Source organism: Culex pipiens, chromosome 3, assembly GCF_016801865.2.
Source record: "Culex pipiens pallens isolate TS chromosome 3, TS_CPP_V2, whole genome shotgun sequence".
NCBI lineage: Eukaryota > Metazoa > Arthropoda > Insecta > Diptera > Culicidae > Culex > Culex pipiens.
The window spans coordinates 76,225,671-76,250,826 of record NC_068939.1 but is presented as its reverse complement, the minus strand read 5'-3'; the positions used below and the strand labels follow the sequence as shown (position 1 = coordinate 76,250,826).

The following is a 25,156-nucleotide window of genomic DNA, read 5'->3' as shown; positions in this document are numbered from 1 at the left end:
CTTTTCCTGCTCTTATATGGCTCTTCCTTGTCATTTCAGTTGATATGTCTTCTTCATTTAATTTGGTGCATTTAGCAAGTAAAATTAGTACCTCGCAGGGCGTTTCCAGTGCAACTTTCCTAAAATGATTATTAAAAAGTGCCTCCCATAAATATTTTAGTGCCCTTCGGGGCACTTGCAATAACAAAAATGGTAAAAAAGCTCAACAATTTTAAATATAAGTTTCTGGAACGCCCTTTTTTGGCATTTCAATTAGTTGTTTTCTTAAATTAATTTGGGGCACTTGAAAAATATTGAAGGGCGTTTCCAGCCCAACATTCCTAAAGTGTTTATTGACAAGTGCCCCTAATAATCACTAAGTGCCCTACGGAGCATTTCAAATAAAAAATCCAAAAATTATCCTAAAAGCCTCAAAACATAATCTTTGTTGAACGCCTTTCAGGTCAGTGTTGAAACGACCTTTCAAGACTTTTTTTCAATATTTTTTTCTAAATTTATTTTGGTTCACTTCAAACGGTAAAATTAATACCTCTTGGGGAGTTCTAAGGTGTTTTTTACCATGTGCCCTTTAAAAACATCGAGTGCCCTTCGGAGCACTGAGAGTAAAAATATAAAAAAAAACAAGAAACTATAAAGTTTTTTAAACGCTTTTCACATCTCAGTCTGAACGACCTTCCAAAACTGTTCAATAAGATTTTTTTTCTAATCAATTTTAAGGCACTTGAAAAGTTATGTTTTTGACAAGTGCCCTTGGGAGCAATTTGAGTAAAAATTAAAAAAAAAAACAAAATATTCATGAAAATTCTTGATTTTAGTTTCCTACAATTTCTTCAAGGCTTCTTTCTGACACTCTGTGAAGAAACGTTACAAACTTACGAGCCCTTCGGGTGAAACCGAAAACGCTTCAAACCTGCAGCCCCGCAGATTGTCAATTCGTCCCAGGTGAATCTAATTTCGGCCCGATTAACATCACAATAGCTTCCGTTTACGGTACGGCTTCAGTTTAGCGCTCGATGTGTCCCAACACGGCCACGGCCAGAAGAATGCAACTCACCTGGGTGTGCATTTCTCCCTCTTTTCCCCTTCCTAATGTCACGCTGACGGCCTGGTCCCATTCATCTTTATCTATTTCTGATTTTTATTTATGCACCGCGCTTTCGGTGGGAACTTTCTGCGGAAAGTAACCTGGAAAAATATTCAAATCACTCTCTACGATTCGGTACTTACGATTCAGCACACAGCCGGGGTCGCCGTGGTCTCTCTCCTCCGGGATCGTCGTAGCTGTTGAGGAATCTGCTTACCATATATTTAGTCGCGTCGCGCGAAACCCCTCGGCCACGATCTGTCAAAAGTGGAGTGCTCCTGCTATTTCTCATTCTTGGCTGCGCCGATTTCTCAGAGCGCCCGTTTGTTATTCAAATGAGCAGGAACGCGGAGTTGGGCCCCGCTCTTGATACCGATTGATAGGACCACTCGATGAATCTCGAATTTCGGCGCCTTAATTTATTCTAATCGTTCTTGGTTGGGAGTTTCCCACGGCCTTGCTACGCACCTGGTTGCGTCGTGCCGACGCGACTGTCAAGAAACGATCAAGACACATCTCGCGCCGGTGGTACAGTTAGGTCGGCCGTTTTCTTGGAACCCCCCAGCGGAACGGAACTCGATCGATGCGTTTCTAGGAAATCTGCGCGCGCGCGCACTTGTTGAACAACTTGCGTTCCGCTTCTTGGAAAACATTCCGCGCGCAACGCGCGCTGCACCGGATTCCCTTTAATGAGGTCATTAAATCGTTATTAGAGTGATTGTCCTTCTTGGGCCCCTTCGGGGTCCGTTCAGCTGTACGGGGTATGACAGTTCCAAGAAATCCTCGATCCCCCACTGGATTCGACTGCCGGAGATAATGATCGCCAGAATTAAGACAACTCCGCGCCGGACTCCCTCTGGAAGTATCCTTTCTAATGAGAGCCGGGTCATGACTAGGCGAGTTTAGGAAACGGCCCCGCAGGGAGCGGTCGAGAGATCGCTATCGCGCCAGTCCATTTTCTGACGGCGGCAGTCACGACGTTGATCCTGCTGGAAACCCCTGCAGCAGCAGCAGCAGGGTGGGGTTGCGAAGGATACACGAGAAAAACATGAACACAAACGCGCTCCCAAAATGTGTTTATTTCGGGCAAAAGGTGCTCGGTTCGGTTTCGATTCCGATCTAATCGGAACCGGTTGCCCCTGCGGGGCATTCGGGTTAATACGAACGAACGTGGCAGGTTTTGTGTGACTGGCAGAGAAGTTTTTAACGGGGTCTGGCGTGGACTTGGTAAAAACTTCACTGTTGACAGTTGACAGATGTTGACAGTTCACTAAAACACTTACCTGAGTAGCACCTTATCTATTTGGAACACTTACCTGCACTTGATAATTTTAGCCACGTTATCAGGTATATCAGTTCTGACGTCCGTGATTGGGAAACGCTGAACATTCGATCAAAATTGCCTTGACGCAGCAAATCTTTTAGAATAGCAGAAAAATTTCAACGAAGTCTAACTGATGTCGAATTCGACTTCACTGTTGACAGCGTTTGACAGTTGACAGTTGACATATGTTGACAGTTCCCTAAAACACTTACCTGAGTACCACCGGATCTATCTGGAACACTTACCTGCATTTCAGAAACTTTGTTACGCTTGAGAGTATATCAGTTCTGAAGTCCGTAATTGAGAAGCTTAAAATTTTCTTCACTTCTCCGCGTCTGACCTCTCGCAAACCCTTCGGAGAATACACACAACACAGCGGTAATGACGAGGAGTGAATTTTACCTTTTTCGGCATGTTTGTGCCGCGTGGTTTCATTGTAACCGGTTGCCGACGCCGCCGCCAAAATGAGGTCAGTTTCGTTCCGCAGCTCTCCGAGGATTGATTTTCTTTCGGCTAGTCTGCTTTTTTGCTGCTGTTGTTATCTCTTAGATGGAGCTGCGGCTGCCGCCGCCGCCAAGATGGCTCTCTCCATTTACAGTAACTATGCTTTAATCGAGTACAAGTTTTTCGGGCTGATTTTGAATAGCTATATCTATTCGGGACGGGACGGGTTCTATTGTGGGGAGCGGCGGCGGCGGCCGCCACTGAGGGCACGGCAGAAAATTACGTGGTATGCTTCAATTGCTGGTAATTCTTTTCCGTTCGTTTCCTTTCAACACGGTCGATATTATGCACAATCATGCTCGTTCGCCTGAGTTCGCGTTGCTTCTTGATGTACGATGGCTAAAAGAGAGTGAGGAGGGGGCGCCGCAGGGGCGGACAGAAGTCGGGCTGAGAAGGTCAACGCGAGGGGGCGCTACTACGCTCTACTACAAACTATTTCCTTTCGGGCGTCGTCGGCCCTTTCTTCCCATTCTCCTAGAGAGCTGCTTTTCGCTCTATTTTGACGGTGGCGGCTTCCCGAAGCGGCTTATCTCTCAATTCAATTCAATTCAATTGATCGGCGTTCCGAAGGGGCGGTTGAGGGGGCGCATTGCGCCCCTTCCCGACTACCCCTTTCAGAACTTTGCGTATTCTGTTATCCAGCGGTATCGGATGTCTGTGCACCGGCGGCTACTTTGAAATATAAACGTCAAACTTCGAAGCGATTATGACGTCATCACACGAGCGCCCCCTACTGCAGGGAGCGCCCCTTTTCCCCTACGTTTTGAATTATGATCATTAGATCTGTTGGCGTGGTGCAATCATCGTCATTATCATCGATAGTAATCTTTCCACCTTTGCACCACACAGCAAAAAATCCGATGGTAAAATCGCATGCAAAAGCATGCACATCACCTTCGTCAAAATAAACACTTAATATTACACACTGTATGTACAATTTTTGCAAACACAAAAAAAAAGTTGCAACCGACGGGATTCAAACCCAGCACCAACAGTGAGGACTGGCGCCTTAGCCCACTCGGCCATCAGACCGATGAAAAGTTGGAAGGATAAACGCATATATCAGCTTGACATTTCGGTCAGGTAGGTTTCCCATACTGATGGGCTACATATTTCATGGTGTAAAATCACAAAAAATTGCATAAAATAATGCAATATTTATTTTACACCCAGGCCTTTTACACGCAGCTGGATTACTACTTTTTTAGCTGTGCACTCAATACCGGAGGGCACTCCCGCTTACCTGCTAAGCCGCAATAAGTCACCCCCTTTCAACTAGCGCGATGGTGCTGCCATCTCAGCAGACTCCAAGTCGTGCTACCGGTCCACGTTTCTTCGCCACAATCTTCAAGTCATCGCTCCCAGAACTTCCAGAGGGGCCCGCTCTTATCACCACCCCAGGATCTCTAATTAATTTATTCAAATCAGACTGTTTGTCTGACCGGTTCCTGCGGGGCACCTCACGGGATCTGCATACTCGGCAGCACGTTTTCTCGAGTTGGGGAAATTAATTTCGTTCCGAGATTTCGGGCACAAAACTGGTTCCACCCGGGCGCGCGGTCCATCACCGCCGCGGAGAAGACTTTAAAATCGATTTAATTTTATTCGCGTTCGCTCGTTCGCCAGAACTTCCCGCCACGGAGAGCTCGAACAAAAAATCGTGTTGCACGAATCTTATGAATTTATGAGGTAGTTTTCGAAGCTGTGTGGAGTTAATTTTTTTGTTTTCGGTGGGGTTCTCTATCGGCGAAGCCGGGATCCCCGACCCCGTCTGGCATGAAAAAGCAAATATTTTGAAAGCTCCTAAAATCTTCCCGGCACTTCGTGCCGGACTTGATTGCCTCGAGATTGGAGGGCGTCGGACGTTCGGCTGGTCGGGGAATTTCATCATGATTGTTTCACGAGCTGCTTCGCGCGCCGAAATGGAAAGAGGAGGAGTTCGCCGGAGAAATACTTGAGTTTCCAAGTAGTTTCCTCGGAGAGGCCGTTCCCGAAAACAATCGTCGATGAGGTCCCCCCGGTAATGAGTTTTAAATTAAAAGTCTCTCCCGCCTCCGAATTTCGTGAAAGGGTCACACCTTCTTGGGATGACTTTGCGAACGGGGGGTCGGACGTGGCGACGACGACCGGGGATTCTCATTCATCATTGTGGACGACAACGTCGCGAGCGATATCGCATCTAGTCAGGGTTGCCAGATAGAGTTCAGATCGTGTAACCTCTTGAAGGTTGCACGATCTGACACCCTTGTCAATCTCTTGGGCTAGGATTTGACAGTTGACAGATGTTGACAGAATTTGACAGTTGAAACACTTACCTGAAATCGAACTCCACTGGAACACTCTGGATCACTTACCTGCTTCAAAGTTTGTCGAAGCAATGAGTTGGTATATCGGTTCTGAAGTCCGTGATTGGGAAGCTCAAATTTTCAAAATTTTAGATTTTATCAGTGTCCAGATCGCGTGACCTCTTGAAGGTTGCACGATCTGACACCCTTGCAAGAGAGTCAATATCTTGGGCAGGGATTTGACAGTTGACAGATGTTGACAGAATTTGAAAGCTTAAACACTTACCTAAACTCGAACTCATCTGGAACACTCTGGATCACTTACCTGCATCAAAAATCGTCGTATATCATTTCTAAAGTCCGTAATTGAGAAGTGCAAAATTTCATTGAGTTCGCAGACTTCCTCCAAAACCATCCCATCTGGCAGCCCTGTTGCAGATCGCACATGCTCGAGAAGCTCGTGCGTGACCGGCACATACCGAAACCGTGCGCTCTCTCTCCCCGAGATCGAAATGTCAAATAGCACGTTTTGCTGAACCACGGGCGCTTCTCAAGTCGCCAACCCTGCACGTACTCGACCACCGCCGCACGTCATAACTTGGCAGAGTGACCGCAAATCGGCCACGGCCAATAAATTTTTCACGGCGTTTCGGGTTTTTAAAATAAAGTGATATTTCTCGCTCGCTCGCGCGCCCTCTCGCATAATGAAAATTAATGGCGGGCCGTAAAAATAGCTGTCATCGACGGCGGCGGCGATCTTTGAGCTACCGATTCTTCTGATTGATTTGCATTCCGCGGAACGGACAACCGCCGCAGCATCGCGAATTAGTCCTAATTAATTTGTGCGATAGCTCCCGAGGAGTCCTGAAAACAATTGCCATTGTGTTTCGGTCTCGGCGGAGGTCCCCACGGAAAATAACTCAATCAACGGGACCGTTTAGGGTCCAATTTCGAGCAGATGACTCACCCGCCGCGAGGAGTCGTAAATCAAACCGTGCAACAGGGCGAAACAATGCGCGAGCAGTGTAGAACGGCAGAGTAAACAAATTAAGATCTGCGCGCAGCTGGTGGTAGAGCGAGAGTTGTGGGAGATATCGAACCCGGCGGCTGACATTGACATTCGGAGATGCCGCCGCGTTGGTCGGTTCTAGATATTGGAGGAGCGCCGCTTAAAGTGGCTTAATGTCTGAGAAGGTTGATCAACGTGGGAAGTTGGAGCATCTGTTGGGTTGGTGGGATCATTTTGTACTGTTTGGAACCTTGGGGACATTGAAAAGCATCGTTGATTTCGTAGGCAAGTACTTTGTACATATTTGGCCTTCAAAGTACTTGCCGCGACAACCAACGGTCCAAATCGATGTCCTCATAGCTTCACATGATAGCTTAGACCTTCAACCATCATCTATACACAAAGTAGTCCCCCGTTACTCAACCGCCTTCAATATTGATCGAGTTCAAAGAGATGACCACCCCACATCAACGCTCATACTGATGATCTTCTTCTTCCTTTTTCCTTTCAGAACGCAATTTTCGTCCCGCTGCCAACACGACCACGAAGGTAAGTGGCATCTCGCCAGAATCCCAAACTTTGTCCGCGCAAATACCAGGGCCGATTCATCACACGCCTGGTTAGCTGCGGCGCACCGCCCAGGCGGCCATATTTGACCTTCCGACGCGGGCAGCTGACGTTGATCAACGAGCGCGCGTCCTCCGCCGCGGCGCAAGAATTTGATATTCGTCTCTCGTGTACGAAAATTGTTGTTATTTTTTTCAAAAAAAAAAAAACCAGTTTACATTGCGTCGACAACCCTGTAATTACGGGTTGCGCGCACACAGGGCCTGTCAAAACTCGTGGTCATCACCGCGCTGGCGCGCTGTGACAAGTTGACAAAAGGCTAAAGGTTCGGCCCGGGTTCAACGGCCTCGCTTCACGCTGCAAAATATGATGATGAATTTAATTTTTTTTATTATTATTTTAAACGCTTCGCGACAAGTTCGCGTCGTGCAGCCGGACGTGAAGGACGCGAGAAAAAGTGCAATTTCGCAGCCCCGGAGGCAAAACCAGTAGCGATATTTTATGGATTGTCTTGTAGTTTTGCATTATTGTGGTGTCCTGCACGTATTTTTGTTGCTTGCGCCTTAAGGCCGACGTCTTCGTCGTCTTCTTCTGCGTCGTGATCTGACATCTAGGTCAGAGCACGATGCGCGGCCATTGCCGCTGCGGCACACGGAAGGTGCCCGATTACACACGGACAATTTCTCGATTTGTACGGTTGCAGTTTTGCGTGAAATGTGGCGTAGCGTAGCGCGGCTTCTGCCCGCCAAGTCGCCTTGCGTGTAATCCAGATTTGCGATTGCTTTGATGCGCGAAGCGCACTCAGGTTGAGATTTGAGCGTTGTCTTGGGTAGAAATGACCATGGAATTACTCACGGAAGATGATGGTAGCGCAGAGCGTCTCGAACTGGCGGAAATCGGTTAAGGCGCCTAGGTTCAATCCGATCATAACCTTTGAGGTTAATTTCCGGCTTTATGTTGTAATAATTTCATACTCGTAAACATCACTAGAACCCGTTTTCTCATATCTTTAGCCAAAAAGCGCCTTATGTTACCTGCATTAAACATTGTTAGATCGCTTACCAGTTTTGATTGGTGATAACGAACCAGTTTATATAATTTTTTACTGTTTGGATCAGACTTTGTGTAAAGGCGCCTTCTTATGGCGCCTTGAGGGTCTTAATAGGTTAAACCCGATCATGACCTTCCAAGTGTCCTGCTTTAAGTAAATATATCAAGATAGTTTTGTTATGCTTCTCAAAATTATATTTTGTGTATTCCTTTGTCATAAAAGCGCCTTCGATTTAGACGCCTTAAAACAGGGATTTGATATCATTCCTTCTTTTTAAGAATGTTTTGATTGCTGACAGTGTTTATTATTAAACGTCTATTACTTTTTGGACCAAAGTTTCTGTTGAGGCGCCTTCTTCTATTCGCCTAATTTTTTCCCGTTTGCAACTATTTCAAGATCAAACATGAAATTTCAAACTCACACCTCTCCCAACCCCACGAAAATTGAGACGTTTCTCGACGCGCCTTTTCTGAGGTCACTTGACACCTACTCGCGTAAATTTTACCCTTCCCTCTCGCGGAACAATCCGGAGATGATTTACAGCGCGCCCTCGAGGCCCGCGATTAATGCCTCCGCTAATGATCCTGACCATTTTTCGACGGACGGAGTTGATCGGGGGCGTCCAGAGCGTCGACTTCCTTTTGGCCGAGGGTCTCCGATTTATGATTGATGATCGGACGGAATATCTCAAGTGTTGTTCGGGATTGGACGGACGCGGTGATGAGTTTTTAATATTGGGCTTTTTGGAGGTTTTTTTTAACTCGATTGATGGACGGTGATTTCAGGGAAGGGTTGGGCGTTGAAGCCGACTCGTAATCTGACAATATTAAGGAAACACATTAAGTTGAACATTTTTGCTGATGAATACGGAGAGCTCACAGCATTTTCAGACCCTTTAGAATCAAGAACTTGAAGAATAGAAAATACTCATCAATTTTATGACGTTTGAAAACGTGAAGGCGTTTGCTGTCCTTAAGGCGTCTTGAGGCGTTAAAGTTATTAAAGACTCAAAAACATGCGTAGACTTGAAGACATTGAACGCCAAAAGTCCCCCAATGCCTTTGAATAAGTTTAAAAAGCGACTTTAGACCTTCCAGTTTTCAAATCAAGGCGCTTAAAGCCCTGTAGGCGTTTCATGGCTTGGTCGAGGGAGTTCGAAGATTAAAGGGCATTCTAAGTATGTATTAGTGCCCTCCAGTAGTGCCTTGAACGTCTGGGTGTCGTTGGAAGACTTAAAGGCTTCAAGGCGTTTGTAGATCTGGATATCATTGGAGTACAGCAACCATCAAATAACTAAAAAATATAAATATTTTGAAAACTCAAAGGCATTTGATAACTTGAAGGTATTTAGAAAAGTTAAAGGCTTTTGAAGATTTAAAGGCGTTCAAGGACTTTGAAGGCGTTTGAAAAATTTAAGGCGTTTAAAGACGTTTAAAGGCTATTGGAAATTTTAAGGCGTTTGAAGAATTGAAGGCGTTTGAGACTTAACTGCGCTTGAAGACTTGAAGGCGTTTGAAAACTTGAAGGCGCTGGAAGACTTAAAGGCGTTTGAAGACTTTTCGTCGTTTGAAAAGCGGTTTTTGAAGGCTTGAAGGCGTTTAATTTTTTTAGGACGCTTCAAGACTTGAAGGCGTTTCAAGACTTATAGGCGTATGAAGACTTGAAGGCGTTTCAAGACTTGAAGGCGTTTCAAGACTTGAAGGTGTTTCAAGACTTGAAGGCGTTTCAAGACTTGAAGGCTTTTCAAGACTTGAAGGCGTTCCAAGACTTGAAGGCGTTTCAAGACTTGAAGGCGTTTCAAGACTTGAAAGCGTTTCAAGACTTGAAGGCGTTTCAAGACTTGAAAGCGTTTCAAGACTTGAAGGCGTTTCAAGACTTGAAGGCGTTTCAAGACTTGAAGGCGTTTCAAGACTTGAACTCGTTTCAAGACTTGAAGGCGTTTCAAGACTTGAAGGCGTTTCAAGACTTGAAGGCGTTTCAAGACTTGAAGGCGTTTCAAGACTTGAAAGCGTTTCAAGACTTGAAGGCGTTTCAAGACTTGAAAGCGTTTCAAGACTTGAAGGCGTTTCAAGACTTGAAGGCGTTTCAAGACTTGAAGGCGTTTCAAGACTTGAAGGCGTTTCAAGACTTGAAGGCATTTCAATACTTGAAGGCATTTCAAGACTTGAAGGCGTTTCAAGACTTGAAGGCGTTTGAAATGCTTTCAAGTCTTGAAGACTTTTCAAGACTTGAAATCATTCAAGACTTGAAGGCGTTTCAAGACTTGAAGGCGTTTCAAGACTTGAAGGCGTTCCAAGACTTGAAGGCGTTTGAAATGCTTTCAAGACTTGAAATCATTCAAGACTTGAAGGCGTTTCAAGACTTGAAGGCGTTTCAAGACTTGAAGGCGTTTCAAGACTTGAAGGCGTTTCAAGACTTGAAGACGTTTCAAGACTTGAAAACATTCAAGACTTGAAGGCGTTTCAAAACTTGAAGGCGTTTCAAGACATGAACTCGTTTCAAGACTCGAAGGCGTTTCAAGACTTGATGGCGTTTCAAGACTTGAACTCGTTTCAAGACTTGAAGGCGTTTCAAGACTTGAAGGCGTTTCAAGACTTGAAGGCGTTTCAAGACTTGAAGGCGTTTCAAGACTTGAAGGCGTTTCAAGACTTGAAGGCGTTTCAAGACTTGAAGGCGTTTCAAGACTTGAAGGCGTTTCAAGACTTGAAGGCGCTTGAAGCCTTAAAGGCATTTATAAAATGAATCACGATGTTTTTTTTTAAATAAAATTTAGCACTGTAATTTTAATATCTTTGAGCGACTCATGAAAATGCTCCAAAGAAGAGCAGACATTTAAAGCCTCGAACTTTAACGGACTTCAGCTTCAACCCTTACATGACTTCCTCAGAAAGCCCGCCCGCCCTAATTAACTTCAATTAGGGCCCTCCCAAATGTGTTCTCCGTCCAGCAGTCGAAGTCTGCTCCGTCCGTTTCTACCCAGTTATAAATTGCACACACTTATCGAAACCGGAATCGTGATCAAATTTCGTCTCGCGCGCAAAATATTTGCCCGCGCGCAAATGAACCCCGGTCCGATAATTTATTTGCAGTCCGGTTTTCTGTTATCTCGACTACTGTCGAAATGTCGTCCAGCCGCAACGACTCCCGCGCGCGGCGGAACCTCGAAATCATTATGCACATTTAAGTTTTGTCAGGAACGAAATTTGCCCAAGAGGTTGCGCGCGGGGTTGGAGACGAGGAGGAGACGAAATCGAGCAATACTTTAAGATCTGAAGATCTCTGGGCTCGGTGGGGACGACGTAGCCAGGCAGCCGTGTTTGTAACGGAGAGTCGAACCCCGCAAACAAAGCAGAAGGAAAGGAGGCCAGCAGCGAAAAGTACAGCGCGAGCAGGAGTAGGAGTAGGAGGACCGAAGAGTCTTGAACGTTTCGTTTACGCTCAGTTGAATAAATCATAAAAATAAAATCTTTAATAAATTCTGACATAATTTCAGTGCTCGGTGGTGTTTTTCAGCCTTCCGTTACACGTGAAGGAGCAGAGTGTAGAGTGCAAGGTGGGAGGGAAGCTGTCCGAGAAGAAGCCCAAGACGACCCCTCGAAGACACTCTTCGCGAGAGATGGTTGGTTGGCAATCAAAAGATTTATTCATCTACAGAGCAGCACCGACTGTTGTTGGTGACTGCTGCTGCTGCTGCTGCCACAGAGTCCGAGCAGTACGGTTGTAACACATGGTAGATGTTTATCTCGCGAACGACGGCTGATTGCTCTGGCTTGGTACAGAACGAGCGAGAGAAGAGTTTCACGGTGGGGACCCCCCGGCACGGACGAGTGACACGGCGGCGGAGCGTGGGCACCGTTTATGGAGGTTGCGGGCAAAACGCATCCATGTTTTGTGTGGTACGCTTCGCGCAGGACTTTTGACAGTTGAGGGGAACGCCCGCGTGTGACAGGGACCTGATGGTGTGTTTTTTTGGTTGGTTGCCGGCTTGACTAGGTCAAGAGATACGGGGCTGTCAGTTGCGACTTGACGTTCGGAAATGTAGCTTATAGTAGTCGATACCTGGTTGAAGACGGAGAAAAGCTGGCCAAAACAGCGCAGAGTTGACCAGCGACTTAAGCGTTTTTGTTGTAGTCTCAGTTGAGCGTGTAAATTGACAGATGCAAAACTGGTCGATACAGCGACTCAATACTTGCAAGAAATGGCAGTTGTTAGTTGTCGTTGGAAGTTCGAAAAGCATTTTCATGTAATCCTCGTTCGGAACTCAGTCCTGAACAACGTCCAGGGAGCGGTTTGTTTACATTTTGAATAGACAGTGACAATTGACAGATTTGACAGGAAACACTTACCCGATCTTTGATGGCTTCGTTGATTAATTCTGAAACACTTACCTTCTTCGATGTCTCCAACTTTACTCTGAGGATTATCAGCTCTGAAGTCCGTAATTGAGAACGATAACAATATTCAAAGATTTGTATATCACTCCATTCATCAATCGTTTGTATGAGTGAGAAGCGCTTAAGTGACAGTTGACAGATGAATTAATTTGACAGTTAACAGATTGACAGAAAAAACTTTACCGATGAACTTCAGCTGCTTCTGGAACACTTACCTGCTTCGATTTTCTCGAGTTAACCCTTAGGTATATCAGTTCTAAAGTCCGTAATTGAGAAGAAGACCATTTTGACAAAGGACTTTGTCTTAAAGCTCTATCTGCGGTGTCAATGCAAAAATTTTTTTTAAATAAATTTCGAGTTTATTTTTTAAAAGGCCCTAAAAACATATGAAAGACAATAGTTTATGGGACCTTTTATTTAAAAAAAATTCTAGAAATTTACGAAGTAAACAACAACACTGAACTGCTCCATGCTTTAAGAAAGAAATGTTTAAGTGACAGTTGACAGATTGATATATTGTTAGGTTTGACAGTTGACTTATTGACAGATTTGACAGTTAACAGATCTCACTTACCTGATTGTCTTCCGGAATACTTACCTTCATCATTATAACTCAGACAAATCTTAGGTATTTTTGTTCTGAATTCTGTAATTAAGACGAAGTCTTAAACTTGATTTAAAACTAACCGATTTTTTCTCTTTTCTTTTACAGAACGCAATCTTCAGCTCGATTCCGCTTCAAGGTAAGTTACAACTACGATGTCTTCCCCTGAAGTGGTTCAGCTCCAGCACTTGAAAGCCCCCAAAATTCCAAAAAGTCAGCGTCTCCTCCACAAAAACTTCAGCCCAAATTTACGATTCTTTAACTTCCAAACAATTGAGCCTCCAAACAAACTTTTCCATCTGTGACCAGAAAAGTTTTCCATTCCATTCGACAAACACCGTCCAACTTATTGTGTTTATCCAAACTCTCACGCATATGCCCTGTGCACCCACGCAGCTCCAAAACTTTCTCCACAAACTTCTCCGGCCGCCTCCTGCCGAGAGTTTGAGGTTATAGTTTCCCCCCGACCCGCGGCCATAAACCGCCTCTTTACGACCGGGTTCCTCTTCGCGTTCGCGTGTTTGTATTTATTTTAATTCTTTGATTGTTATTATTATATTTCAGTTTAATTCTACTTTTTTATTATTGTTGTTCAAGTTCCCTCTCGCGTCTTCGACGCGGCACGAACTAGTTTCTTCTTCGCAACTCGTGTCATTCCCTCCACGAGAGTTGTTTACATCCAACGCTTTGTTTACCCGACTCGCCGCCGCGTCCAAATTGTTTTCAACTCTGCGCGCGAGATTAGAGCCCGCGCGCGTCTGTTTGTCTGTACGCTTGCTAACTGTAAACAGTAAACAAACGCGTGACAGCGCGTCGACCTCAGCAGTACGCAGCCAACGGCTGCGCTGACGTTTGTCGGCATTGTTTCCCTCTTATTGCCTTTTACGACGAAAGTGGGCCCCGAAAAAGGAAGCGGCGCAATTCGATTAATACATTTTAATTTCTTTATGTTTTTATTATTGTTTATTAATATCGGTGACCGGCGGTCGTGCCCTTCTTTGGGCGGCCGCCGCAGGGTGCCTCCTCCTCTTACCTGAAGTGTGCGGACAACAATGTCTCGCTGCCAATTCCCTTCGGGAAAAAGCGAAGAATCGGCACACAAAAGGTCCCAAGGAAACAAGGATGGCAAAAAGTAAACAGTAAACAATTGTATCAATGACAGTTTACGGCTGTCGCTTCCTTCCTTTCTTTCGAGTCCCCGGGCAGCGGGAGGTCCCCAAGGGGTCTCAATTTGCTCGGTGCAGTTGTTCGACCCCGATTCCGGCGGGGTCATTGCTACTGTTTTGTTTGTTTTTGGGATAAGGTTCGGTGCGTGCGGGTCAAAGACCCCTGCTGCTGCTGGGATCTTGAATCTTGAGGCTGGGTGCGCCCCGAACAGGTAGATGTGATATTTCGCAACGCGTCGTCAACGACGCAAAAGCATAAATTTGCGCGGGTTCTGGGTCCTCCTTCGGAACTGGTTCGTGCGGGTTAGGAACAGGTTTATGATTTGTGTGGTTTGCGTTCCCGAATGTCGACGAGGGAGTGGTTTATTTACATTTTTATTGGCGATTGTCACCGCGAGACAACGAGCGTGCGACGTGGAACTTTCCAGACGCGCGCAGCGATTGGTGATCGCGCAGCGCGAGCTGACAGTTTGACAGAATTGACAGAAAACACTTACCTGATCGTCGTTTGACGGCTACCGGAACACTTACCTGCTTCGATGTTTCTAAGATCGCTCCTAGGTATATCACCTCTGGAGTCCGTAATTGTGAAGCAACGCGACTTAAAACCGGACGTGCAATGTTTATTGACATCAATGCAGGTTTCAATTGACAGTTGACATAAAACACTTACCAGTTAATTTGTTGAGTATCTGGAACACAGAAAATACTTACCTGATAATCGTGTGACCGGAACACTTACCTGCTTCAAATCCCCCGCGATCGCTCCTAGGTATATCACCTCTGAAGTCCGCAATCGGGAACGCCACTCTAGAACAGGATAGCCCCGAACCCATACAAGTTCGAAACTTTTCACACGTCAATCACCGCTGCGCAGCAGCTGTCACTGCCCAGCTGGGAAACCTCAACAGCGCGATCTAAGAATTCCTAGGATTCTAGGTCTTCCCACGTACTCGAGGTAGAAGAGTTGCCGGTATCGATTTCGGGTGCCTATTCAGGGGATGACTTCCTCTCTCGGTGAAAGGTGACACCGTGCAGCGTTGTGTCAATCTCGATCGAAGATCGGAGAAGGAAGAAATTCTCGAAGAGATCATTTACCTTTTGTGGTAACAACAAACGAAACAGAGAGGAAATCTCAACCGCGAAAGCGGAGAGAAACCTGTTCAATAAATTTTTATTACCTTAATCCATTCTCAATTGGGACTCTTTTTTTTTTGTCGTTTGGGTCTCTCCGAGACCCACTGAGCGCTGCTTTTCGGGAAAATTTACGAGCCATTTTCGAGCGATAAAATATTTAAATTCACGTCCAGCCACGATCGGCGCGTCCAGCGGAAGGCGATATCTCTAATCTGTCCGTTTCGTTGGCTGGTTCCAGCGCACTACGCTAGACTCCCGGGTCATTAAAATTCAATAACCTATGGCTCGCTGGGACCCGCGCGCGCACGCCAGGTTTTTAGATGATTAGGGTTCTCGGGGGCCTAGCAAATGGGAAAAGGAAACTGATAATCTCATACATGAGGCTAATTTTTTATAAGAATTTATACGCTTTTTATGTTGTTTCCCTCGTATTTTCCCCGATTTCACACAAACACCACACCAGCTCTCGCATTCACGTTGCACACAACAACAAAAAAACGAAAGATATATTGACTGAGACTAATTTGAATTAAGCTCTCCATGGTATCTTCGTTTCCCCGCACCGGCCCAAAGAAAAGGTCCAAATTGCTGCTGCCACAATCAATTTTGAACAAATTTTAATAATAAAAGAAACCAAGTTGCTTTCTTCGGTGCACGCAACCGCGTTCTTCTTCTTTCGTCTATTAAGTTTCCATGATCCCCCGTACCTTCTCTCCTCCCCGTCCCGTTTAAAGTTACACGTCCAGCATGAATAACCAGTTCCACTCGTCGTCAAGATAACGACACACTGCCATAAATTATGGTATAACGCACCGGCCACCTAATTTATGCCACGGGGAAAAAACGGGCTTCCCGTGCTTCACGATGTGCGTGAGTTGATTACCCTACTCCCGAAAACCAAAAAAAAAAAAAACGGACGATACAACGGTCACATGTAACGCGATACTCCCAACTCTCATCACCGTCGGTTGACAAATCATCTGACGTGACCGTCAAACCGCAAAAATGCGCCCTTCGATGAAGACCGGGCTCCGCCCGTTTCGGGGTTCTTCGGTTTCGTCGGTTGGTGACCTAGCCACAACCGTTGACGTGTCAAACTGGGACGGAGTCCCCGGTCAGCTTAATCGAAGAGTTGTGTTTTCAAAAATGAATACCAGCGAATGCAACGGAATTGACAACACTGTTTTCATTTTTTGAAAAGAGCAATTGACAGTTGACAAGGTTGACAGTTGACAGAAAACACTTACCGGAATCGATGAGCTGCTTACCCTTTCTGGAGCACTTACCTGCATCGCTTTTTCGTCAGATGTTTTTGAGGTACATTGGATTTGAAGTCCGTAGTTGGGAACGATTTCGACTTGATTTTGGAAAAAAATCTTTGAAATTAACAACACTGTTTACATGCTTGTAAACAACGACAATTGACAGTTGACAGACATTACTTACCTGAGTTGATGAGCTGCTTACCCTTTCTAGAGCACTTACCTGCACTTACTTTTTCTTACGAATTTTCTGAGGTATATGGGGTTTGAAGTCCGTAATTGAGAACGGCTTCTAATTGCTTTTGAGGCAAAAACCTGACCTGCTCTCTGGAGCACTTACCTGCCTCACCATTCACGAGCTCCTTCATAGGCATATCAATTTTGAAGTCCGTTATTGAGAACAACTTCAGCAAACAGACAAGTCAACCAGAAAATCTTCTTCCACTTTCACCAAACATCCATGTCCTTGAACGTCATTCGAGGGTCGTTGTTGACGGACCGGATTAGGGCCGTGTTTGGTTCGGGCACGACTCGATAATCCCAAAGATATTGACTGTGACGGTCTTCGGCTTCGGATAGAGGAGGGTGACCGGTCAACGGGTCGTTTAAAGTTGGCCGGATTAGTCGGATGAAAAAAGGACGCAAGAAATCGATATGTGTCAGTAGCGGCTCGGGTTTTCGAGGTTAAGCGGTCTTTAATTGATGTTTTTTCGGAGCGTTGGAGGGGAGAGGTCGTTGGGTTTGGAATGTTTGAAGTTGGAAGAGGAGCGGTTTTAAGGAGAATTTCGGAATTCCGTTTTCTTACGTAAAATTGAATTTCGAAGTCGTCTACAAGCTGTGTCGTTTGTAGGCTGAATCGTCTACAGAATTAGTCTTTTACGAGCTGAGACGTCTTCAACGTAATTCGTCTGTACATACTACATGTGTACAGAGTGAGACGACTACAACATCAGAATTGGACGTCTTATCAAAAAGCCTTTTACGGACTTAGACGTCTGAAAAAGAGTTGAGACGTCTACAGGAAGGTTTTTAAAGGATATTTTGCCTAAGGTGAAACGGGACGTCAGTTCTTGGACAACTTCATTTCAACTGAAATCAAATTCTGAACTCGACAGATTGCTCGTTAACGACCTGTTTAGCGTCTGCAAAAATAGATCTTCGTAAGTTACGGCATTTACAGTAAAGGTGCTTCCAAAAACTCGAGTCGTGGTGTCAATATGGCACTGCCTTCCCAGTTCACCTTAATTTTATATTATGAAAAGATCGATTTGTTGATTTTCTTACCAAAATTTGGAAGGCCGTTTAACATATCATTTTTTTTTAATTTGCATTTTTTATTGAATTTTGTTACGAGGTTTTTCTCTCGTCTAAAAAGCATTATTTTTGCGTTACGTAATTAAAGAACGCTCCTAAAGCGCCTTTGTCGACCGCACGGGAGTTGTTTTTTTGACGTTTCCACAAACATTTGATTACCACATTGTAAACAAAGACATCACTGCACTGCATGATGCATGGAGTCGGAGTCTGCGGAGTCGGAACTTGGTGAAAACCCGGAGTACAACCCCTGAAGTGTTGCCCCAAAATGTCATCCCGCTGCATTAAAGCCACGCGTTTTAAAGCCACGTCCCCACGCGTCAATACGTCCACTTCCTGTGGCGCAAATTGCGCGCAAAACGACAACACAACGGCTCCATCGGAATGGCCGCGTCCTTCCTCAAGCCCGAGTGCTTCCGGACCACATTCTCCGCGCCGGATTTATCGATTTTTTCTCGCGGCGCGGCGTCCTGGTTTTATTATAATTTTCAATTCCATTCCGCCCGCCGTCGACGACGGCGATGCCGGTGTATTCATCAACAATTTCACATATTCGTCGACAACCCTTGGATTCTTTTTTTTATTTTTTTGACGTTCTGCAATTTTTTTTTCGCTGCGGCTGCTCGCTCAATCGAGCCTCCTCCTCCTTCTCCCGAAAAAAAAATGAATAAAATTGAGCGGGGGCGCTGGAAGGGGGCGCGCTAACCATAATCATAATATGTAATATCGCGGCCGAAAGGGGTTCGCGTTCCAAACGAATGCGCCATTATTCCGCCATCACAACGGTGGCGGGACTTGTTGACGCGCGACTCAGAGACCGGGAACGCGCTGTCAAATTTTAAAGGGTTTTTTTAAGTGTGATAACGGGAACGCTAGTGAATAATTCAAGCGGGGGCGCGACGTAAAACATTTATAGTGTTCCAAGCGCGAGAGCGCGATCCATCGCTAGCGGACCATTTCGGTCGTAAAATTGGTGCGGTCGTCGTTTGGTCAGTTATCGAGTTGAATAATTTATGTGGGCCACGCAAGGGGGCGGCGGTTAGGGCAGGGGCGTTACGGCTCCCCTTCAACGGGCTGTAGTAAAACTATTATTATCTACGCGTTCTCGAGCGCGAAAGAGCGCGCGCTTCTTTGAAGTAAACGAGCAGGCGAAGAAGACGACGGTCGGTGAATCAGCGGCGTCTGCCTAATTAATTAGCCCTGCACGATGACATTTTGCGCGCGGGCCTAACAAGTGCCATGAATATGCATATGCCGGTCGTCAACGAGGGGTCCACCGCGGCTCTGTTTACGGAAATCGACGCCCTTCACGCAATTTTAATTGGGCCACATCTTGCGGGAGAGTTTGAAATTTGGCCCAATTTTCCCAACCCAGCGCGCAGAACCACCCCACCCGATTATTGGCCCGAAATTAACATTCCGGAATTGAGCTCGAAATATCGTGCACGGAGGTGAACCCAGAGTGTGAGTCACCAGCTTGCGATTACTAAATTACGGTCGAGCACGTAACTGGACAGATAGTGCGCGCGACCCGGTAGGCACATTCCCTAGCCATTAATCATGGGTTCTCGCCGGTGTCTCGGTATAAATATTCAAATTTGCATGCCTCGTACAAGTGTGACCGGCTGTCGATTGGCCCGGGGAAGGTGCGATATTTTCTATGGGGAGTCGACATTGTTGAAAGTTGTTAAAAGTCGATTTAATACAAAGATTCAAATCCATCGAAGTTGGCGACTCATTTAGTAGCCGTCTCATTCTTTAGAAGACTCATTCTGTGACGTCTTAGTCATCAATTTCAATTTTGTAGACGACTCAGACGACTGGAAACGACTCAGGTCTGTATTGCTTGCTGGGTAGGAAAGAGTTTGTTTACAAACTCACATTGACCCATTTCCATTGTTTTGAGTTGATGTTGACCTTTTATGAATCTTGATGAATCTTTCTGATTCAATGTGCACGTTAATTCGTGAGGTAAACAAACAGCTGTCACTTTTACAAAAATAACAGTTACAAAAGGAGAGAAAAGGCTAATAATTAAAGTGCAATTAATTAAGCAATTTTTCATGGAAAAATAGCTGCCTTACATCCCTATAAGAATTTTTTACTGAAATGTTTTTTGAGGCCAAGCAAAACAATTTAAAATGGGCCAAAATCAAAGTGTAAACAAAGAGTCTGTCCTCCTCCACGTCAGTTGATCTTTGTTACATTAGGAATGAGTGGGATAGATCCTTTGTTTACACTTAGACATTTTCCCAGTTGAGCAACTCTCTACGAAATCGGCCGATTTCGACCATTTTTATTTTTTGTATTTTTTTATTTGACTCAAACTTTGTGGGGGCCTTCCCTATGACCAAATAAGCTATTTTGCGTCATTGGTTCACCCATACAAGTCTCCATACAATTTTGGCAGCTGTCCATACAAAAATGGTATGTAAATATTCAAACAGCTGTAACTTTTGAGTGAATTTTCTGATCAATTTGGTGTCTTCGGCAAAGTTGTAGGTATTGTTGAGGACTTTTGAGAAAAAAATAGGTACACGGAAAAAAAAATTGCAGATTTTTTTATCAACTTTTTTTTCACTAAAACTCAATTTCCCAAAATATGTATATGTATAGCATTTTAAATGGGCGTAATATTCAATATTTGGCCCTTTTCAAATGTTAGTCTTGATTTAAAAAATTTCAAAATATTTTTTTCGAAGAGATCGGAAAATTTCACGAATGTTTCATGCATTAACATTGAAAATCGGACCATTAGTTGCTGAGATATCGTCATTAGAAAATGGTGGGCTGTTTGGGTGAGACTTAGAAAACTTCAATTTTCGTGTTTCTTTTTCTTTAAGCCGCTGTATCTCAGCAACCAGAGGTCCAATCTTCAATGTCTCTTAGACAATTTTATAGCAAATTTTTTGAACTTTTCAAAAAAAATATTTTTAGAAATGGTCACTCATGGTCACTATTTTTAAAAATTAAAAAACTGCAAATATTTCGCTAAAATCAAACTTTCGGTGGCTATATCTTGTAAACGGAGCCCTTAATCAAAAAATCTGTAAAGTACTTTTCGATTGCAAATTCAATTTTGCATTAAAAAATAATGTCAAACTTGTTTTTGCATGAAACTTCGATTTTTTCCAAAAATCACTATTTTTTCAAAAATTCATAACTCGGCGGCAGATTTTTTGACCATGTTTCTCTATGGCTCAAAAGTTGCGGATTTTTGTCCCCTAAAACATATCAAAAAATCTCGAAAATCAAAAAATACATATTTTGGGAAATTGAGTTTTAGTGAAAAAAAAGTTGATAAAAAAATCTGCAAATTTTTTTTCCGTGCACCTATTTTTTTCTCAAAAGTCCTCAACAATACCTACAACTTTGCCGAAGACACCAAATTGATCAGAAAATTCACTCAAAAGTTACAGCTGTTTGAATATTTACATACCATTTTTGTATGGACAGCTGCCAAAATTGTATGGAGACTTGTATGGGTGAACCAATGACACAAAATAGCATATTTGGTCATAGGGAAGGCCCCCACAAAGTTTGAGCCAAATCAAAAAATACAAATAAAATCCATTTCCGGTTTTGGTAGAGAATTGCTCAGTTACGTTGTTTTGCTAGAAGCAGCTATTCTTCAAATGTCAAAGTGACGTATACGCTGTTTTAAACAAAACTGCAATTCAATTGGGCATCAAGATCTATGTAAACAACTAATTGTAAACAAACAGTGAAAATAGTTCAATCCTATAGTAAACAAACACTGACAAGAGTAGTAAGCCCTGCCCTCTGACGATCTATCGACCAACGTTGCCAGATTATTTAACGGGAAATCTGTATTTTCTAAAAAATAAATCTGTATTTTATCTGTATCATGTCAAATTCGAAACCATCGAAGATTTTTTTAGATTTTTCACAACAGAGTAGTAGCTTTTTAATCATATTAAAGCATAATTCAATTACTAAATTAATGAAATTTTCAAATTAAATCATTTTAAAAAAAAATCTGTGCATGCAGATTTTTGTGATTTTTGGGATCAAAAAATCTGTATAATACAGAATTATCTGTATATCTGGCATGGCTGCTATCGACACCGACAACGACTCCAGTTCTAAAAAAACGCTTGTCGCAACTTCTCAGAATAGGTCGACTCCAAATGCTAATTTTATCGACTCCAACTCCTACAATGACTCTAGTTCTCCAAAAAGACCCCACAGACTCCGACACAGACTCTTACACCGACTCCGGGTTTGTTGTCTCCAACTACTCCGACAGTCCGACAGTTCCGATGTGAGTGGTAAATGTCAATTGACTATAGTCTGACAAGAGTCTACTCCGAGATGATCCGATGGAAGCACATTTTGACAAGAACCCGACAGGGTTTTGAGTCGGAGTTGGAGTCAGTGTAGATAGATATTCTTGAAGGCTTAAAGTCGGAGACAGAGCTGTAGTCTGCCGACGAAATGTTGATAGTTTTGTATGGGCGCTATTGTTGAAGTCCGATCATTTTCGAGCGCTGGAGTTCGAGTCGGAGTCGCACAAATCTTTAGAAGCCGAAGTTGAAGTCGAAAACCGACTCCACCTCCGAGGTATCAACCATCCCTAATCTATTATGCTAGCAATCTCCTTCCACCAGCCAATGACCCATTTGCACCCCTATTAACGGCGCACATCTCGCCCAAGTTCAGCTACCTTTTCCCTTATCGCGCTTACCGGGTCACGCCGGCAGGCCATCTCCCGGCACTTTCAACACTTCCCGATCAATCCCGGGTCGGCAATCCATCTCCGCGTCGTGGTTCAGCGCGCGTTACTGTGTCGCGAGATCGCGTAAACAAAAATAAAAATATATTGTTATTGATTCCTAAGTAATCGCGGCCGGGACCCTTTGTCGACTTCGTCGACTCGCGCGGTTTCTCAGCGCGCTGAGTTATTGTTATTGGCGTGCAAAATGACTTGGCTGCCGTCGTGGCCGCTTCGCGGCCCACTGGTAATTCAATTACGCTGGAGCATACATTACATTTGATATATTTGTTTACTCTCCAGTGCGGGAGAAAAATGTAAGCAAGCGCTAATCGGTTGTCTCGTTTTATTTGTTTTCTTTTTGCAGATGCGAAGCACGTGTTGGCGGAGTCGGAGTGCAGCTGACGCGCGAGCAGTTTGACACCTGGCGGGTAACAAGACACGCCGAACCGGTACGGAACCGGTTCGGCGTTAGAGGCGCGCACTTGCAACCGGAGTAATTGACTTTCCTTCTGGTCCTGCCCTGGCGAGCACAAATTAAGTCATAAAGGGTCATAAAAGCGAAATTTATTATCCGAGCCACGGACTTCTCGAGTGAAGGGGAAAAAACGGCCCGAAATCGATTCCTCGGAGGCCATAAATAACCGTTTGGCGCCCTGTTTCTCGCTCTCCGAACGTTCTATCGCTTCGGGGTTGGAGGGCTCGTCGAAACGAAAAACGAACGCAAAAATTTATGGCTTTAACTTCTATAAATTTGATACCCCCTCACGGGTTACAACGCGGACCCGTGATGTGGTCAGCCCGGCAAAGGGTGACGAGGAACCGTTTTTGTTGCGCGTAAATTTGGCCAAACCTGCACTTGAACGTTGTCGGTGGAAAGGGACGCGCCCTCCCGTTATCGAATTAGCAAAATGGCGGGCGCAACGAGGAGGGCGTTTGCTGAGGGGGCGCTCATCGGGCTCCGGATGCTGGACCCAGGTAATAACTTCCGATCGGTTTGGAGCGGTTGACGATGATGGTGATTTGATGGAGTCTGACCAGAGTGCCATTGGGTCACCGATGTGGGGAGGCGCATCGTAACCACAAAGCGGGTTTTGAGCAGTCGCATACAATGTTTGTTGTTTGTGCGAGTTTGATTATGATTTGGAAAATAATTGAGTTTAGGGGATGCAATTTATTTGCTAAACAAATTATCCCACAATGTTGCGGTGTAACAGTGCGGTGTAACTGTGGTTTGGGTTCTGGATTCGATTGAAGTCGGCAAGTGAGGTTAGAGTTGAAGCTGTACTGTGTAAAGCGTGGAGTTGGATTCGACCAGTTGTTTGCCGAATCAGACTCCGACAGATTTTCGACTCCTAAAAGATACTCAATTGTCTTTGATTCCAACAACAAAACGAGTGATTCTGACTAAGACATCCGGATTTGACTTCAGCTCCTCAGTAAGTCAGACCGCATCGAATTTGACTCTAAATTCAACAACAACTTCTACGAAATATTGTTCAGCTCTTGAAACACCCAACTACATTAACTCCAAATTTGTCTCCGACAACAGCTTCTACCAATTATTGTTAAAAAGTATTCGACTAAGAATCCATCTACTCATAGTTTGTCAGATCTGACTCCACATTGGACTCCAATTCTGACTCTGATCTGTCTCTGACTTCAGCTCTGCGAAAAGACCAGACTTCACTGACTCTGATTCTTACTTTGGCTCCAACTACAGCTTCAAAACAAAGTTGTTGAAAATCAAATGACTCCGACTGTTGACTGTGACTTCAGCTCTAAAGATAGACCGGATTCACCAATTTCAACTTTAGTTTTAACAACAACTTATACTCTACGGTCTTTTTGAAGAGCTGGAGTAGGAGTCATAATCGGAGTCACAGAAAATCTTTAGTGGACTGAATCAGAGTCAGTTGGTTCCAAAAATACCAGCCAACTCAGATTCAGTCCACTCAAGATTTTCTGTGACTCCGATTATGACTCCTACTCCAGCTCTTCAAAAAGACCGGACTCCACTGACTTCAACTTTTGCTCCAATATCAACATCTACCGACTATTCTTGAAAAGCAACCAGCTCGTACACAATTTTCTCAAAATTTGTCAAATATTCCGATCCCTTAGCCGGCTCCGACATCAGCGATTCCGACTCTGACTCTGACTTCTAAACAATGCAGCCTACTACGACGCAGACCAGCAGTTTCAAAATTGTCAACTCCGACGATGACTTTTTCAAGTTTCTAGACTCCACTGATTTTGACTTTGACTTCAACAATAATGTATAAACACTGTTGATGATAAGCGGACGACTCCGACTCTCCGACCACCTGCCCAAGATTTGTCAACTATAACTCCAACTTTTCAAAAAAAAAGGCCTGTTTTCCCAGAATTCGATTCTGACTTTTGCAACAATTTCTATCAATAATGTTTCCAAAAAATGATTCAAATTTCGTCCTCACAGTATTTGTTGTGACTCTGAATCGGACTCTGAATATGTCTCTAATACCAGCTCATCAGAATGATCTGACTCCACCGACCTCGACTTCTTGTCCCATATGAACAGCTACGAATGTTGTTGAAAAGCAACCTACTTCAACTTCGCCTTGCTCAAAATTGATATTATCAGACTCCACATTTTAATTCCGATTCTGACTCCGACTTGAACTCCGACATCGCCGAATTCGACTATGACTCTAACTTATAAACAAAGTAGCTGACTA

The 25,156-nt window shown here is 44.4% G+C and overlaps 1 long non-coding RNA gene across 1 annotated transcript in view; it reads left to right on the top strand.

Moving 5' to 3' along the window:
- LOC120415734 (uncharacterized) overlaps positions 1-24,296 on the top strand; it is a 34,975-nt gene extending 10,679 nt beyond the window's left edge. Inside the window, exons 2-4 of the long non-coding RNA XR_005605257.2 lie at positions 6,718-6,755; positions 12,931-12,961; positions 22,804-24,296. This is a non-coding gene — a long non-coding RNA (uncharacterized LOC120415734). The remainder of the gene's footprint in view (positions 1-6,717; positions 6,756-12,930; positions 12,962-22,803) is intronic.
- The last annotated feature ends 860 nt before the right edge of the window (positions 24,297-25,156 follow it).